At 39.8% G+C, this 17,681-nt stretch overlaps 1 protein-coding gene across 1 annotated transcript in view; it reads left to right on the forward strand.

Annotated features, from left to right (window-relative positions):
* The window catches only part of MACROD2 (MACRO domain containing 2), a 584,358-nt gene that overhangs the window by 39,212 nt on the left and 527,465 nt on the right, over nt 1-17,681 (forward strand). The window lies entirely within an intron of this gene.

A 17,681-nucleotide genomic window follows, 5' to 3' on the forward strand; every position in this document is an offset into this window, starting at 1 on the left:
AAAAGGAAGAGATAGATTTTAAAGGGGTCTGGGGTAGAATCAATAGGACCCACTAAACAATTTGAAATGTATAAGATGGGCTTCAAAAGGAATCTAAGATTTCTTGCTCAATGACCAAATAGAAGGTGATTCTATTAACCCCTTTTTAGAACTTCAGGAAGAGTAGCAAGTCAGAACAAAAGGTAGAGGGCTCAAGTTGAACATGTGGAGTTTGAGATGCTCATCAGATTTCCAGATGAATCAACTGGTTCAATCACAGTTTTTGAAATGAAGCATCATTGTTCAGGGCAAATCTTCCAGGGGCTTTCAAATGTTAGATACTGAGAAGCAGAGACTGAGAAGAGAGCAAGCCACATTTAAAATATAAAAGTTTAGTTTTTAAAATGCTGTCCTTTTGACCTTTACAATGTGCATATTTTGAAAGGAAGTGAGTAAAAACAATTGATTCTTTGTAAAGAAATGCTGAAGAAATACATTTATCAATACTGTAGTTTGAATATAGAGAAAATCAGAATATTTATAAATAGGAATATAAATAATATAGCACTCTTGTTGGATAGCAATGGATTAAATGATATTTGCTACTCTACTGCTTTTTCTTGAGCTGATTATAATTATATGAAATATATTTTAGGGCATGCAATTGTAACTGTATGGGCATACATAATAAATAATATGTTTATATCACATGAAGTATAAATTATAAATATATATGAATTATATAAAAATATAGTCACTTAAAATACATAATAGAACATTTTACTCTATTTTTTCATCTCTTTTTTTTTGAGTGCAAAACTCTTGCACTTGTCCATTTCAGGCAATGCTTAAGAATGTATATAACCAACAAATACAGTGATAAATGTCTTTTGCAGCAAGCTTCAAAATCTCAAGAGATGTAGGGGCAGCATAAAACTCTAACCAGATAAATCCATGGTATATTGTGTGAGCCAAATGCTTTCTCTAAAATGAGAGAGATTCAAATCAATGACAAGAAGGAGCATGTGGGGCTTAAGCTGACGGTAGGAGGACACAGGTGTGCTTCAGCACCACAAATGAACGCAGAATTATCTAAGAACACCTTGCCTTGCCAGCTATTTAATATCACATGAAACGGGCCAAGAATGCAGCGATATTGAAACACACCAATGCCAGTATTGTTTTTTCCATGTCTATTCCAGCGATTGCATTTGTTTTTTGTTCAATAAGGTGTTATTTCAATACTGAAGTAGAATTCATTAAAATAAGGTTTGAGTGGAGATATTTTCACTGGCTGATTGGTTAAACTGAGGTTTCTTTTTTCCCCTCTACTTATCCATTGTATTGACAGCCATATTTTAACAAGAAAAAATTTTGACTTCACACATTCACTCAGTAAATAATTACTTAGAAGGTACTTGAGCCAGGCACTGTGGCTCACGCCTGTAATCCCAGGACTTTGGGAGGCTGAGGCAGGTGGATCACGAGGTCAGGAGAGCGAGACCATCCTGGCTAACATGGTGAAACCCCGTCTCTACCAAAAATGCAAAAAATTATCTGGGCGTGGTGGCGGGCGCCTGTAGTCCCAGCTACTCGGGAGGCTGAGGCGGGAGAATGGCGTGAACCCGGGAGGCAGAGCTTGCAGTGAGCCGAGATGGCGCCACTGCACTCCAGCCTGGGCGACAGAGCGAGACTTGGTCTCACAAAAAAAAAAAAAAAAGGTACTTGATGGACAGTACTCTCTATACTTAGGTAGGGAGATAAAGTGATGACCAAGTTATAGCTAAAGGGGAATTCCACATGTTGGGCATAGAGAAGAGTAGGTAAAGGTATAGGGATGACAGAGAGCATGAGTGCTCAGATGATGACGAATAGCTGAGCATGGTTGGGTACATGAACTTAAATATTGCTTGTATGGGGGGAGTAGGATGGTGGGTTGCATAACTGCTCAGGAGCAAACCATGACTGGCCTCACATGGCAATCTACAGAGTTAAGATTTCCAAATTCATTAGGATATGTATCCTACAGTGTGCGAGGATTTTTACTAAAGGAATGACATGGCCAGATTTGCCATTTAGAAAGCTGACCCCGGCCATCGTGTGGAGGATAGTTTGGATGGTGAAGCAAGGAATCAGAAGAGAAGGAAGGGTGGCCAAGGGAGAGACTCTTGTAGCAATTCAAATGAGAATACTGAACACTGAACCAAGGACAAGACTGAATGTGGAAGGGAGGGAACCACATAAGACAAATCTCAAACGTGGATGCTGGGGATGAAGGATAAGGGAAAGTCCCGGGTCAGTTGAGTTGATGGAGTGTGTAAGGCTTCTGTAACAAAGTGCACAAACTGAGCAGCTTAAACAATAGAAACATATTGCCTCACAGTGCTAGAGGCTGGAAGTCTAAACTCAAGGTATCGGCAGGGTTCCTTCTTTCTGAGGGCTGTGAGAATAGAGTCCATTCCATCGCTTTCTCCTGACTTCTGGCAGTTTGCTGACAGTTTTTGGTATCCCTTCATTCTAGAAACATCAACCTAATCTCCTACCTTCATCTTCACTGGGAGTTCTCCCTGTGTGCACATCTGTATCCAAATTTCTCCCTTTCTGGAGATGCCATTCATATTGGACTAGAGGCCCACCTTACTGCATCGTGACCTCATCTTAAGTAATTACATCAGTGGTGAGACCCTATTTGCAAATCAGGTCACATTCTGAGGTACTGTGGTTTAGGTCTTCAAGGTAGGGATTTTTAGAGATACAATTCAATCCACAACAGGGTACTACTCATGGAAGCAGGGAATACACAAAGATAAACCAGTGTTTGTGGGAGGAAATTATTAACACATCATTGGTTATGCTGAGTTTGAGGTACTAAGGGTTCATGCAAATAGCAAATATTTCTGGGACTGTACTTACAATTCTAGAACATAGAAACCAGTGTCTCAAAAAAGAGAGGCTTTGGGTACACTGCCTACTATTATCTTTTTTATTTGTCTTTTTTGAATTTTAAAAGTATTTACATTGTATTAGCAGAGGAATAGAAATTTAGATATTGCCTGGAAATTTTAAAAATCAAAAGGAAAGGGACAAGTAGAAAAAATAGGAGACTCTTCCCAGATGAATTTCAACAGCTTTGTATTCGTGTGATGAGTTGTGATTAATGAGCAAGCAGCCCAAACGTGATTAAAAGAGGTGGGTCTTTGAGTTTTCTTTAGAAAATGTTGATTCTATAATATAAGTGACACATCTCCGTATGCCCCAAAGCAGCATCTGGTTTGATATTGAGGTTTCGCCTAATTTCTTGATATATTATTTTTAATAGATTTTCTGTTTCTAACGAAAACATTTCTGTGAAAACATTTGTTTTTCGTATGCATAACTCCTTATTGCCCAACATACATAGGACCTTATATATGGTAGATGCTAAATACATCCAGTTGCTGAATGACTGTTATGTGAATGTTTGGGACACAAGCTTTGAAAAGAATCTCAATAGCCCATAATTCCATGGAGCATGTAGGCGTTCATAGAATGCTCTTCCTTCCCCACTACACCTCATGGGAATGTTATGGTTGCTAAGAAGCACAAATGATGCCACCAAATAAGTCTAACTTGGGTGCCAAGTCTATTCTTCCAGTGGTAGGGGCACTACTATTAGGCAGAGGCATCCAGTAACAGTTGGAAAGAAACCCTTGTGATTGTGACCTATATAATGCATGCAGGTGACAGCCTTCTCTGTTCCTCTAAATGTGACAGGTATCTTGGGGTTATATAGGAAAAAAAGCATATCAGATAGTGCCTTCTATGGAGATAGTCAAAAGCTAAGATCGTTGGAGTCGGATCGACATCTTCAGATCCCAGCTCAGCCAGGTCTCTGGCTGTGACCCTGAGTGAGTCAGGAGCTTTCTCAAGCTCAACTTCTTCTTTATAATGTGGAAATTGTAATAACATTACCTTTTAGGGTTATCGTGAGCACAGTGATTGTATAGAGATTAAGGCACATAAAGAAGTTCACAATAGTAGATGTGGTTGTCAAAATTATCATCATAACTATACTAGAGATCTGAGGTTCCTATGCACTTCATGGATCTATTAAGAAACCATTCCAGCAAGTTGGACCAGCGGGAGATGACCATAATCGCCACCGATATTGCAAATGGAGAGGGGCAAATGTGGGTGCTCCTGTGATCTGGGAGGGGCCTTGGAAGGAAGTAAGGCTTCAGTGGCCTTCAAAGATAGAGTCTTAAGAGAAGATTGAAAGGACAGAATAAAAATGTACTGTCTGAACTCCACTATTTCAAACATTTGACTGCTTTTTGACTTCTCTGAAACCTGTTCCTTAACACAATTTCTGAAGAAGGATTGGTTCTCACAATATTTACTATTTTAAGTTTCATCAAACAGCCAAGTGATTTCTTTAAAAACAGGGATTTTGACCTTTGCCATTCCCTGGCTGGGAACTTAATCATTCTTTGGTGAATAATACCAACTCTATTTGTGGGCCTAGGACTTGAGATTGGAGTTCATGTGACATCATCCTTGTTCATGTCCTATGCAGCACAACTTGTCAAACCAGAGCAGATGACTCTTCCTTCTGAGCCTATCCCACTGGCAGAGGGTGAGGACCCGGGAAATGAAGAGGTCATTTACAGCCCGGACTTCTGAGTTGCTATCCCTGTCCCACAGCAAACTATGATAAAAACGGCCATGCATAGATTTAACATTTTTTTAAATCTCTTGAGAACTGACTACAATGTTTACCCTTTTCTGGAGCTTCCTAGAATGTTTTGTATAAAACTTTTGCTACTAAAATCCTTTGCAGTTTTAGAATGATTATGGGAAGTGTAGCATAGGAGTTTAAGTTTTGGTTTGAGTCCATTAAACCCAGGTTCAAATGTATCAGTAGTGTGTCCCTGAGCATGTTACTTAACTTTTCTAAGTGTCAGGTTCCTCATCTGTTCAAGAGGAATGGACAATAAGGTTGTAGTGAATATTAAGGATACAGTTGTATACTGCAAAAGGCTTTTGATACATAATAGAATAGGCCCTCAATAAACTTTAGTTATTGTTATTTTAATGGTGCCACACACAGGTGATCAAGGTTTCAGTGCCACAACCATTGAAAGCATGGAGTCCTAATGCCAGTAATGTCATTTTTAAATTTTCAAGTCATGACAGCAGAATGGTGAGATGTTCTGCTACAGAGAATAGAAACTTTTAGAAATGGTATCCTTCCAAGCAATGAGGTAAACCTCCTCTTTAAAAAAAAAAATTCTTAGTCTTCCATTGTTACAATTTCAAGCAGTGGCTTAAAAACAATAAGCACTTGCAAATTATGTGGCTAAACACAGTAGGCACTTTTTGGCATGTGAATCTATGAGACTATAGTTCAGGCCAAATGGCTTGGCTAGCCTCAGCATGTCTGGAAGTCAGCTGGTCATTGACTGACTGAGGTTAGGTCTGGCCAGGCCAAATAGATTTGTTTCACCTGTCTTTTATCCATTCCCTGGGACAAGCCAGCCTGCCTGGACATGTTCTTCTCATGGTAGAGGTATAAGATAGAGCAAGTCCAATCACCCAAATGCTTTGCTAGATTCTGCTTACATCACATCTGCTAGCATCTCATTGGCCAAAGCAAGTCACATGGCTGAGCGCAGCATCAAGGGGCAGGGGAGGTGACTCTCCACACTGGGGGGAAGTACCATAAAGTCCCTGAGGGAAAGGATGCAGATACAGAGTTGGGGAAGAAGAGGGAGCATCATGTGATCTACCTCAGCTTTAGAGTAACTGATAGCCAAGGGGCCATCACCTCATAGCGTCTAGACTCTGGGAAACAGACTTTTGCCATAATATTGATTCTTTCCCTGAAGTCGTATCATTTGCTTTAGTGCCTGGCTATGGCGTTAATAATAATAGCACAGAAGAAAGGTTCAGTGATTCTCGTATAGCTACAGACTGAGTTTTAAAAAATAACCTGGATGCTTATTTTAAGAATATAGACCCTGACAGTAGCAAGAATTTTTCCCAATTGTTTTGAATAGGTTCTTACCTATTGAACAGCTAGGATGAGGAGAGTTAATTAGAATTTTCAGTGCATGCTCTGAATTATGCCATGGAAACTTGTGCAAGACTAATTCGTTTGCAGCAACAGAGAGGCCATTCATGATTAGATTTCCTGGCATGTTACTCACCTGCGAAGAGAGTCAGACTTGTGTCCAAGAATTTCAATGTGAATTTGGTCATGGCTACATCCATACAGTGCTGGAGGGTTTGATAAGCTCTGGGTGTCCAAGCACGCTCTTCTAGAACTTAACTGCCTTCTGCATGCATGCCAACCTTTCTAATGTAACTGAGGGCAGAGCAATGTTTTATTTAGTTGCTATTGTCTTTGTATTTTATTTAATTTTATTTAATTATTATTAGGTAAAGAACAGCTGTCTGGAAGTCAACCATGATGGCTGATTTTTAGAGAAAATGTATCTTGCTTTTACCTTCTGACTTCTAGCCCTTCAGTTCCTCGGGGAAATTCTTGAACCCACTGAGCAGTGGTGGGGTCACAGTCTGGGCTTCTGTGCCCTCATTTCCAGGCCACATTCCTCAGAGGGGCCCTGAGTACTTTAGGAGCTGATAGAGTTTGGCTGTCATTTGAAAATGTTTTCCTGCTAAATGTTTTCATTTAGAAGCTAATTTATACTCTGCTTTCAAGAAGGCTGAACTCCATTTCACATCCCTGACATGTAGCACATACTGCAGTGACTGGGATGGAAGTAGACAATTCAATCAAAGGATGTTTTCTCCATGGAGGAAATGAATATTATTTGTTCATCTTGCAATTCAGAATTCTGAGCAAATTATGATGTTTGGCAGAGGCACTGGCAAGACAGAAAGACAAATAAATTGCATGGTGTGAGAACAGTCTTCTTAATGTGAAGGTTTCTTTAAAACAGTGGGTATTGGCTGCAGGCAAAATACTAAGCTGCAAATCACTGGTTTGCAACTTCTTGATCATCGGTTGTAATCCCAAGAACATATTTAATTTCCTATTTAGTCCTAATTTCTCTTTGTTCCTTAATGATATTTCTCTCCACTCAAAATAAGCCATCTGTTGGCAGCAGCCCACAGAAAACAGATACTGCACACTCAGAAATCTTGGAGTGAGTCTGTTGCATTGTGAGAATGAAAAACGGGCCTCTTCAGAATCATAGGAGCACCTTTAAAATTCCCAATTTTTCTTTTTGTCTTCTCTTTGGCCATGTGTAGTAGTGGAAATAAACCTTGTTTCACTGTCTTTTCTGAAATGTTTGTGACCAGAGGTTAGTGCCTTGGACTCAAGGATTAGAGAGTTTCCAGCTCTGCTTAGACATGCATTTCCCATTTTTTTAACCCTCTATTTAATCCCTAGCTTTGCCATATTTTCTAGAAAAAGTATACCTGGAAGTATTCACCAGAAATCAAGCGTATGGCAAAAGAATGCCTTCCATTTGAAGGTTATGAGATGGAGGGCAGGGTGTAAGACACGCAGCACCATGATGTGGGGAGTGGACAGAATATGACATATTGACATTATCTCCATCTAGTCTTTGACCACACGTATTTGAACAGAATTCGTAATGAAAAGAAGAAACAGTTGGGCACGATGGCTCATGCCTGTCATCCCAGCACTTTGGGAGGACAAGGCGGGTGGATCACCTGAGGTCAGGAGTTCAAGACCAGCCTGACCAACATGGTGAAACCCTGTCTCTACTAAAAATACAGAATTAGCCAAGCGTGGTGGGGCATGCCTGCAACCCTAGCTACTTGGGAGGCTAAGGCAGGAGAATTGCTTGAACCTGGGAGGCGGAGGTAGCAGTGAGCCGAGATCACGCCATTGCACTCCAGCCTGGGCAACAAGAGTGAAACTCCATCTCAAAAGAGAAGAGACTCTGACCATGGGTTCACATGATAGCTAACACTTGTTGAACTTCTGCAGACAGTGTGCTAAATGATTGTACATGGATTTTCTCCTTTATTCCTTTCAACAACCCCAGCAAGTTTCTCATAATATTATTTGCATTGTAAGGATGAGAAAACAGTCTCAGAGCTCCATAGTTATTAAGAGTCAGAATCTTGATGTGACAGCCGGGGCAGCTTGATTTCAAGGTCTCTCAATACTGAAGTTAAAATTTGGAATGGGTTAAAAATGAAGTTGTTCTATCCAGCATGCCTGCAGAAAACCTCCTAAGAATAAAGAAAATAATTCAGATTCACTTAAAAGAAAGTGTTAGAGATGTTGAAATGGACACTCAAAGCACATCAATGCAAAGGTGAGGGACACAGAGGAGCTTTTGATCTTCCCTTTTGTTCCCTCATGTTTTGAAACATGATTCCTTTTGATGCCAGCTCTTTAGAGGTTGCTACACTCAAGCTTTAGATGACTCCTCTATCTCCCAGAGCAATTAAAAGGTAATGTCACTATTTTACCACGTGACGCTTGACATCTGATTCATATATCACTTAGCCCGAAGGCATATTTTTCATACTCACTTGGGTGCATGTCAAGCAGTGAATTGATCTCTTTTAGGATTCAAAAGGAATCCCCTTTTCCAAAGGAGATTCTGGTGAGTGAACAAAATGAGTGTCCCTATTACTTCCCATCTCCTTTAATTAGCAAGCCAGAGAGCTAACAATTATCGCACCTGTCAGCTCTCTTGACAGCTTGCTGTTGAATCAAAACCAAAGAGAGATCACCTGCCCCAATTTCAAACCCCAGCAGTTGATATCAAAGTCTCCACCACCCAAGGTCTACTTAAAGCCCATTAGTGTGGCCTTCACTATGTTTCAGTTTCAGTTACCTCAAACCAATATCTCAGATTCTTCCTCCTTCCATCATGGATATTCTGACTCATAAATGTCAGTATGTGGTGGAGGTTGCCTCATCTCACAAATTTCCACTGTCAAAATAGTCTCAGCAGTACTAGACAGATGGAACCAATCCAGGGAGCAAAACAAATGCTACCACAGCTTTTGGCGCACTCCAAATGTAGCGGTACTAGCTGTTCTTATATCATAATGTGCCTATCGCCATCATTTTTTCCCCTAACAATCTGTCCATGATGACAAGTTCTATTCCATTTTCCTGATGAGGGATCATGTCTCTAAGCCATATGTTGTAACTGGAAGACTAGCCCAGTTGTTGCCTTTACATTTTTAAATAAGTAGAATAATACCTCTCATATTACCTCCCATTATCTTACTACTTATCTCAGTCTGGTTCTGTATCCTCGTCATTTCCCTGACTGAGAAAACTAAGGAATAATGCGTAATGTGATCGCAAATTTGTAAGATGGAACAGAGCATTTAGTCTCTCTCCTCTGCCAAATTTTTTGATTCCCATTTTCAGAGGATGATTTGTCTCCTGCTGTGAGCGGACATGATGCTACTGACTCTGTAGCAGGACCGAGCAGCTGGCCAAGACAGATGGACTCCTGTGTTGATCCAGTGAAGTTTCACCTTTGTAAATCTTCCTTGCTTCCTCATGCCTATTAAGCGATCTTCATCTCAGAACCCACTCTTTGCCCTGGTTTTACCCTCTCTAATAATTGTGTCTCAATGAACTGTGGTTTTAGTATATGCACCCTATAAAAGATGTTTGCAACTCCAGTCATAGTTGGGGAGTCACCATATACTATCCTTTGGATTCATCCAAATAACCCTTCTCTCATTGCCATCTATCTATATCCATTTACTTATCCATCCCTATCCCCCTCCCTTCCTCCATCCATTCATCCATCCACCATCCATCTGTCCATCTATCTGGTCATTTAATATTTCTTTTGGAAACAGTCTTGGAACTTACCTTTACTTTGTTATCTGATTTTATGAAGTTAATCTAGCCTTTTCTGATTTATCTAGGAAAGACCTTCTTTTTCAGAGTTCTGATTAAGGGTTTGAAATGCCACAGTTAAAGCCATATGTTGTAACTGGAAGACTAGCCCAGTTGTTGCCTTTACATTTTTAAATAAGTAGAATAATACCTCTCATATTACCTCCCATTATCTTACTACTTATCTCAGTCTGGTTCTGTATCCTCGTCATTTCCCTGACTGAGAAAACTAAGGAATAATGCATAATGTGATCGCAACCACAGTTAAAACATAGTGATTTTAAAACATATCATAAATTCTCTAACACGCCTCCCTTTGAGAGGAGGAGTCTGTGTTCCCTCCCCTTGAATCGGGGCCAAACTTAGTGATGTGCTTTTTTCATTTTTTCTCTTTTTTTCTTTGAGATGGAATCTCAGTCCGTTACCCCAGGCTAGAATACAGTGGCATGATCTCGGCTCACTGCAACCTCCACCCCAAGGGTTCAAGTGATTCTTCTGCCTCAGCTTCCCGAGTAGCTGGGATTACAGGCACCTGCCACCACCCCTGACTAATGTTTGTATTTTTAGTAGAGATGGAGATTTAGTGTCTTGGCCAGGCTGGTCTTGAACTCCTGACCTCACGATCCACCCACCTTGGCCTCCCAAAGTGCTGGGATTGCAGGTGTGAGCCACCATGCCCAGCCAGTGATGTGCTTTTTACTAATAGAATTAAACAGAAGTAGGGCTATGAAATTCCAAGCTAGGTCAGTAAAGGCCATACTCTCCTTGGCCCTCATGAGTTACATTCCTTGGGGGAAGCCAGCCACTATGTAAAATGTTATACTACTCTGAGACCACCATGCAGGAGAAGAGATAGGCTCTTTTCCCAACCGTCCAGTTGAGCTCCCAGCCAATAGTAGCCAGCATCAACTCTCAATCGGGGATGTGAGCCATCTTGGACAACCAGATCAGTCAAGTCTCAAAGGATTTCAGCTCCAGCTGACTTCTTACTTCATCCTCATGAGAAACCCCAGGCAAGAACTGCCCAGCCAAGCCCTTCAGGCTACAACTGGATCCTGAATCCGTCACCCTCAAAACTGTAAGATAGTAAAATAGTTTTTTCCACTGCTAAGTTTCGGGTTAATTTGTTATGCAGCAATAATAGCAGAAATAAAAAAAACATATGACTAAGTTACTGAGCACTTCAAAGGAAAGCCTATCGTTTTGTTTTTTAGAAATGGGCTAATGCTTCTTCTAGTTTTCACCTGTTTTAAATTATAGTTTGTCTTGCAAGCTTTGCTGCTAGAGATTGAGGTAGAAATGGGTTTAGAAACTATGGCTGTATGTCAATATATTTTCCTTAAAGGATCATACGTTTTATGCCGATATGGGGAGAATATCTTGGCTGCATGAGTTTGGAGGCCAATAGAAGAAAAACAGAAGATTTTGTAGGTCATCCACATCAATCTACGTACTCCTAGTTTAGGTTCTCATATTGTGTCATATACCAAATGTATACATCTCTTAAAGATTGGATACTTTGTGAGGCCTTCTGTTAGTCTTTGGATAATGTATAATTCAACGCAGACAAAGGTTTTATTTTGACCCTTAAGTCTTACCTCTAGGGAGGGAAGAGAAGTCTTGATATTGCAGTCACAATTCTCCAGATTGTCCTAAAAGGAGCTCACTTTTCTTATCTGCCCCAGTCCCAGTCGTCATGTCCTATAATGGAAGCAGCTTCCTCTTGCATCTTCCTAAATTACTACTTAGCATATTCCCTGACCATGAACATATTCAGTCAGGGAACATGTTAACTCAAACCAAGTATTGTCTGTGCATTTTCTATCTATGTGCATATCAACTTTTTCTTTCTTTCTTTTTTTTTTTTTTTGGCAGAGCTATCTGAACATTAAGCATTACGTTTGTGACATTGCTGCTTCATTCCAAATGCAACATATATACCCTAAGAAAAAGGATATTTTCTTATATAAGCACAAGAGCAGTATCATACTCAAGAAAAATGGCATTAATATAGTAATATGTCTAACATTCAGTTTATATTCAGATTTCCCCAGTTGACCCAATGATGTTTTCTGGTTTTGTTTTTGTTAATAGAGTATCTTTATTAATACAGTATCTAATGCATCACATTTACTTGTCAGATCTCTTTATCATCCTGTAATCTAGAAAAGTTTCTCCATCTATTTTGAAGGGTTGTTTGGTAAAATTAACATTTTTAAAGAATTCATACCCACTGTGTTATTTAAAATAATAAATATTTAAATAGATATTTAAAATAATAAATATTTACTATTCAGATCAGCATGTACCTTATTATTTCTTTCTGATTAAATTCAGATTATAAATTTGGGGTAGGAATATTTATAGATGATATCATTCCTTTCCAGTATATCACATGCGGAGATATTTATCATCAGTCCCATTATTTGTAATTAAAAGCTTGACTCCATGACCAGGGTGGTGTCCTCCATAGTTTTATTGTATCACTTTTTTATTCCATAGTTTTTCACTTTAATAGTTTATGAGCAAACAAGAAGTGACACTCTGACACTGTGCAAAAATGCAGCTCCCCAAACAGTTTTCATACTGTGGTTTTCACATCCACTGATGAGTCTCACCTGAGTCAACCATTATATTGACGGCTGCAAATTGATGACCTTCTAATCCTGTTCCCTGCCAGGGTAGCACAACGGACACTGTGCTAAATGATTGTACATAGATTTTCTCCTTTATTCCTTTCAACAACCCCAGCAAGTTTCTCATAATATTATTTGCATTGTAAGGATGAGAAAACAGTCTCAGAGCTCCATAGCTATTAAGAGTCAGAATCTTGACGTGACAGCCAGGGCAGCTTGATTTTCTGTTATCTCAATACTGAAGTTAAAATTTGGAATGGGTTAAAAATGAAGCTGTTTTGTCCTGCATGCCTGCAGAAAACCTCCTAAGAATAAAGAAAATAATTCTGATTCACTTAAAAGAAAGTGTTAGAGATAATGAAATGTCCTATGTCCCCACTCCATGTGGGTTCAGGGAAGGAGGTAGGCAATGTGAGGCCAGGGAGGGCTATGGAGGTTCAGCTGCTCTATTTATGGGCTTTCAACAGATCCCCCTGTTTTCAGCCCCAAGCCTTGCCCCTTTGTTTAGGGCTACTGGGTATCTCCACTTCAGAATCCTCTATAGAGTTCCCTGGCAACAGTCAACCCATTCTGACTACTTCTCAGCAGGCTCTTCTATTTCAGTTCTTCTTCTTTACTATCTGTTATCTCATATTTCATACTTAAAACAAAACAAACAAAACAAAACTCTACATCTCTTGTCTTTTGTCACCTCATTTTTCATTCTCTTTGTGGGCTTTTATGTATTTATTTATCATTATTTTACCGCAACTTTAGTGGACTTTCAGAATGGACTGAAGAGAAAAAACATGTACTAAAACATGTGTGCATGTTTTGTGTATGTTGGTATTTTTATTCTTAAGTTTTACAGACGCATGCCTTACATTTCTACTCACATAACGTTGTTTCATGTAGCAGAATATTTTCAGGCTGGCTGTAGCGGCTGATGCCTGTAATCCCAACGCTTTGGGAGGCCAAGGTGGGTGCATCAGGAGTTAGAGACCAGCCTGGACAACATGGCAAAACCCTGTCTCTACAAAAAATAAAAATTTAGCTGGATGTGATGGTGTGTGCCAGCTACTTTGGAGGCTGAGACAGGAGGGTTGGTTGAGCCTGGGGCGGTCAAGGCTGCAGTGAGCCCAACTAGCGTCCCTCCACTCCAGCCTGGCAGGCAGAGTGAGACCCTGTCTCAAAAAAGAAAAGAAAATTTTATTTCTGTGTAAACAGATTATTGTTCCTTTTTATTTATGATAATTATATAAGCACTTATTACTTTCATATAAGGAGAAAATCTTCCTCAAATTTTTATATGCATACTTTTTTTTCTCCAAGGAAATCCATGATTAAGCCTGTTTTATAAAAAGGTATGCTTTGTGAATTAATTAGAGCGAGGGAAGTTGGGTAAGTGTATGGAGTGGGAACACGTGTTTTCCTCCCCTCCTCATAGTTTTCTAGAAGTTCTTCTCTTTCTTGGAAGACAGAGGAATTATCACTGCCTTGTCAGAAGTAGCATCTGGGCCTTTGGTGTATTCTTCAGGTTGTTTATTGACAGCTTGTAAATGTGGGTAGATGCTCACAGTCTTTCTTTAGTTTTCTTGACCATTCTGAAATCTTTAAATGATCTTTTCCTATCCATGGCCCTTTAAATCATCACCAAACTAGATCTGGTCCTCAGAGAATCCTCATTTCTTGAAAAACGCTCATTATTCTACAATATTCCAATCTGCTATTAAGTGAATTTCCAACAACGTATAATAACACTTTCTCCGGAATTTTTTAGTCTTTGTAATTGTTTTACTTTGAGTTCCCTCAAAAGCAGACCCTGAGACAAAGTCTTGGAATACTAGAAACAAAGTGGTAGGCACTCAGGATGTTAGGTTTTGGGGTGTTTTGTTTTTGGTTTTGTTGTTGTTGTTGTTGTTGTTAATGCTGTATGCGAAGGCGTGCATGGCAGTTGATAAGGATGCCTGCTCTGTTTTCCTTGGCCCAGCTGAGTTTACCTGAAGCCTTCATGGACAGTTCCCAGAAAACACAGAGAGCTTCCATGTCAAATACCTCCATCTCCCACTCCTTTCCTGGAGACTTCTACAGTGTCATGGTAGTTTTACTCAGTTCTGGTGAATAGTAGCCTAGAAGTGACAAAAATGTAATGCCTCCAAGGACATCCCTTAACCAGTATGGGAGAGGATTCACTGAATAAATAATCTGGTATCTCAGTCCCTTGCTGGCACAGTTTTAAGAATGTCCTATATGAGTCCTCAGAAAAAATCTGAGCCTCAGTTGCCTACATTGGTTATGCACTCGTTAAAATGCCTCTTACTGGATTTCTCCCTTCTCAATTGCCTTTCCTATCACCTCCCGTGTTCTTCCTGGGATCATCCCAAATAAACTAACTGAATCCAAGACTTTGTCTCAGGGTCTGCTTTTGAGGGAACTCAAAGTAAAACAATTACAAAGACTAAATAATTCCGAAGAAAGTGTTATTATATGTTGTTGGAAATTTACTCTGCTGGGGAGAGGTGCACAGGAAATTATACTTTTTAGATCTATTAACAGGCAACTGGTAAATTTATATTATAAATAACATAGTAATTTACTCAACAATTTCTGGAACCCCTACCAGGTGCCAGGCTTTCTGCTAGGGACTGAGAACACAAGAGTCAACAAAATAAATATAGCCCATCCCTCTCCATCATAGAGCTTAGATTCTAATGGTGATATGGACAAATTGTATCAATTATAATACAGACTGGGACATGCTATGCAAGAGGAAGTCCCATTACTGCAGGAATACATAGGGTCAGAAAGACTGTGCTCACCCCTGTTTCTCAACATCTAGCACAAAACCTGGCACACAATGGGTATTTGTTCGTTTATTTGTTTGAGATAGAATCTCACTCTGTCACCCAGGCTGGAGTGCAGTGGTGGTGATAGCTCACTGCAACCTCTGCCTCTGAGGCTCAAGCAATCTCCCACCTCAGCCTCCTAAGTAGCTGGGACTACAGGCACACACCATCATGCCCGGCTAATTTTTGTAATTGTTAGTAGAGTTGGGGTTCCACCATGTTGCCCAGGGCAGTTCTGAACTCCCAAGCTCAAGCGATCCACCTGCCTCAGCCTCCCAAATTGCCAAGATTACAGGCATGCTGGCCACATTGTGGACGTGCCCGGCCACAATGAGTATTTTGTAAGTTTTTACTGAGTAAAAGAAGCACATTCAAGAATGAGTTTATATTCAAAGAATTGCAAAAAAAGATCAATGTCCTACAGAATAAAGCAGATAGAGGCACGGAAAAGAATCAGGACTTGTAGGCCCTTGAATACTGTTTAGGCCTGGAGACTTTATCCGAAGAGTAGTAGCAGACAAGAAGCAGAGAAGTTTTAGGTATTAGGACAGATTCAGTTTAGCAGTTTCACATGGCCATTGTGCAGACACTAGGAAGAATGGATCAAAGCCAGCAAAACCGGGATCAGGAAAATAAGGGAGAGGGCTATGTTGTAATCCACATGAGAAATAATGGCGAGAATGGCAATGGAGATGTGGAGGCATGGCTGGACTGGAAAGAGATATAGGAGTTAGAATAGATGAGGCTTAGTACTTATTTGGTATGAGAAGTGGCATAGAGAGAGACAGTGCTAATGTTGCCCACATTTCTGATCAGCACAGCTAAGTCTGGGGCTATAGGAGGAAGAGTAAATCTAATGGTGAAGGTGAAGAGAGAGGAATTTGCTCCAGGATAATGCTTAAAGAAGGAAGACAGTTTTGGCAAAGTTGTTTTGTATTACATTTCTCTTTGCCCACAAAGGACTGTTTATTTATCAAAAAGATAAATCCAAAATATGTCACTTGAATATAGCTAGATAATTTATAGCCTTGAAAATCTGAATGGACTTCAACTTAGATAAAAACTTGGTATGTTAACTTTTCCATCATATAAGTTTCATATTTTTAGCTTTAGAACCTATACATCATGGTAATCCTATTTGGCAAAAATAAAAAAGAAAAAGAAAAATCAAACAATATAATATTCATTTTCTTAAACAAAACACAGTTATATAACTTGTATGTTTAGGACTATTATTTGTTGGAACGATTTAATGAAATAAATTAGATTATAGCCCTTTAGGTGCAGTTTATTATTTTTAAATTTCTTCTTTTGGAAATGTGAAGAAGGGTATGAAGGTTAAATGGAGCTGAAGTAGCAAGCTAGGCCATTTAAAGAGGGCGTGAGTTTAAATTCTGAGCACTGAATAAAAATGTCCTAAAAGACCTTTGTTTGGAAGGAAATGACTTTAGCTGTTTAGCCTTGGAAGGAATAAACAGCTACATGCATACTAATCTTCTGAACCCTGTGCTACGTTCATAGCCTTATCTTTTATTCATTTCAAACCATACAAATCTTTGAGAGAAACCCCTGCTTATTGCAGCATTGCAAGTAAAATGCAGAAGCTACATTTATATCAGTGGAATTTGAGTTGTTCTTGATTTTATACCTTAGGATATAGCAAATCTCTAAAGACAGAGTGTAAAGGGGTATGAGTGTGTCTATTAATGGGGGAAGAAGGGAATGTGTGAAGGGGACCCTAGTGGGTGGGTGAGGAGGGAGTGAGAGATGGCCAGGGGTGGAAGCTTACACAAGAGCCACCTGCAGCCCTGTGGTAGAGAAGCCCTCGTATTCTCTGATGTCTATTTCCAAATCAGAATAACGACCAATTCCTGTCCCTCTTTTGGAATAGAGATATGGAGAGTCATAATGGGATTTGAAAATTGTCCTGCTTGTATACTATCATTTGAACTCGACATTTTCATTTGAGTGCTTTCTTCTTGCAACTAGTTTACGGTTTTATCAATACAGTTTAAGACACTTTTAAAGCCATACATCTAGCATTTTCCAGGAAAATAAAAGAGGCACATACTGTAACTGTTGATCAGGGGAGTGATGGATGGGTTCTGCCCTCTGCTAGTGCAAAACATATCACTGAGAGTCTAGAGGAATAGGTAAGGGGTTGATAGTTGGGACAACGAATTTTGAAAGATACTCTGAGCTTATCTCACTTATCTAAAAAATGACATTAGAAATAACCAGTGCATCTCACAGTGAAACCCCATCTCTGTAGTCCCAGCTACTCGAGAGGCTGAGGCAGGAGAATTGCTTGAACCTGGGAGGTGGAGGTTGCAGTGAGCCAAGATCGCGCCACTGCACTCCAGCCTGGGTGACAGAGAGAGA

This window comes from Mandrillus leucophaeus, unplaced genomic scaffold (assembly GCF_000951045.1).
Source record: "Mandrillus leucophaeus isolate KB7577 unplaced genomic scaffold, Mleu.le_1.0 Scaffold202, whole genome shotgun sequence".
In the NCBI taxonomy this organism is placed as follows: domain Eukaryota; kingdom Metazoa; phylum Chordata; class Mammalia; order Primates; family Cercopithecidae; genus Mandrillus; species Mandrillus leucophaeus.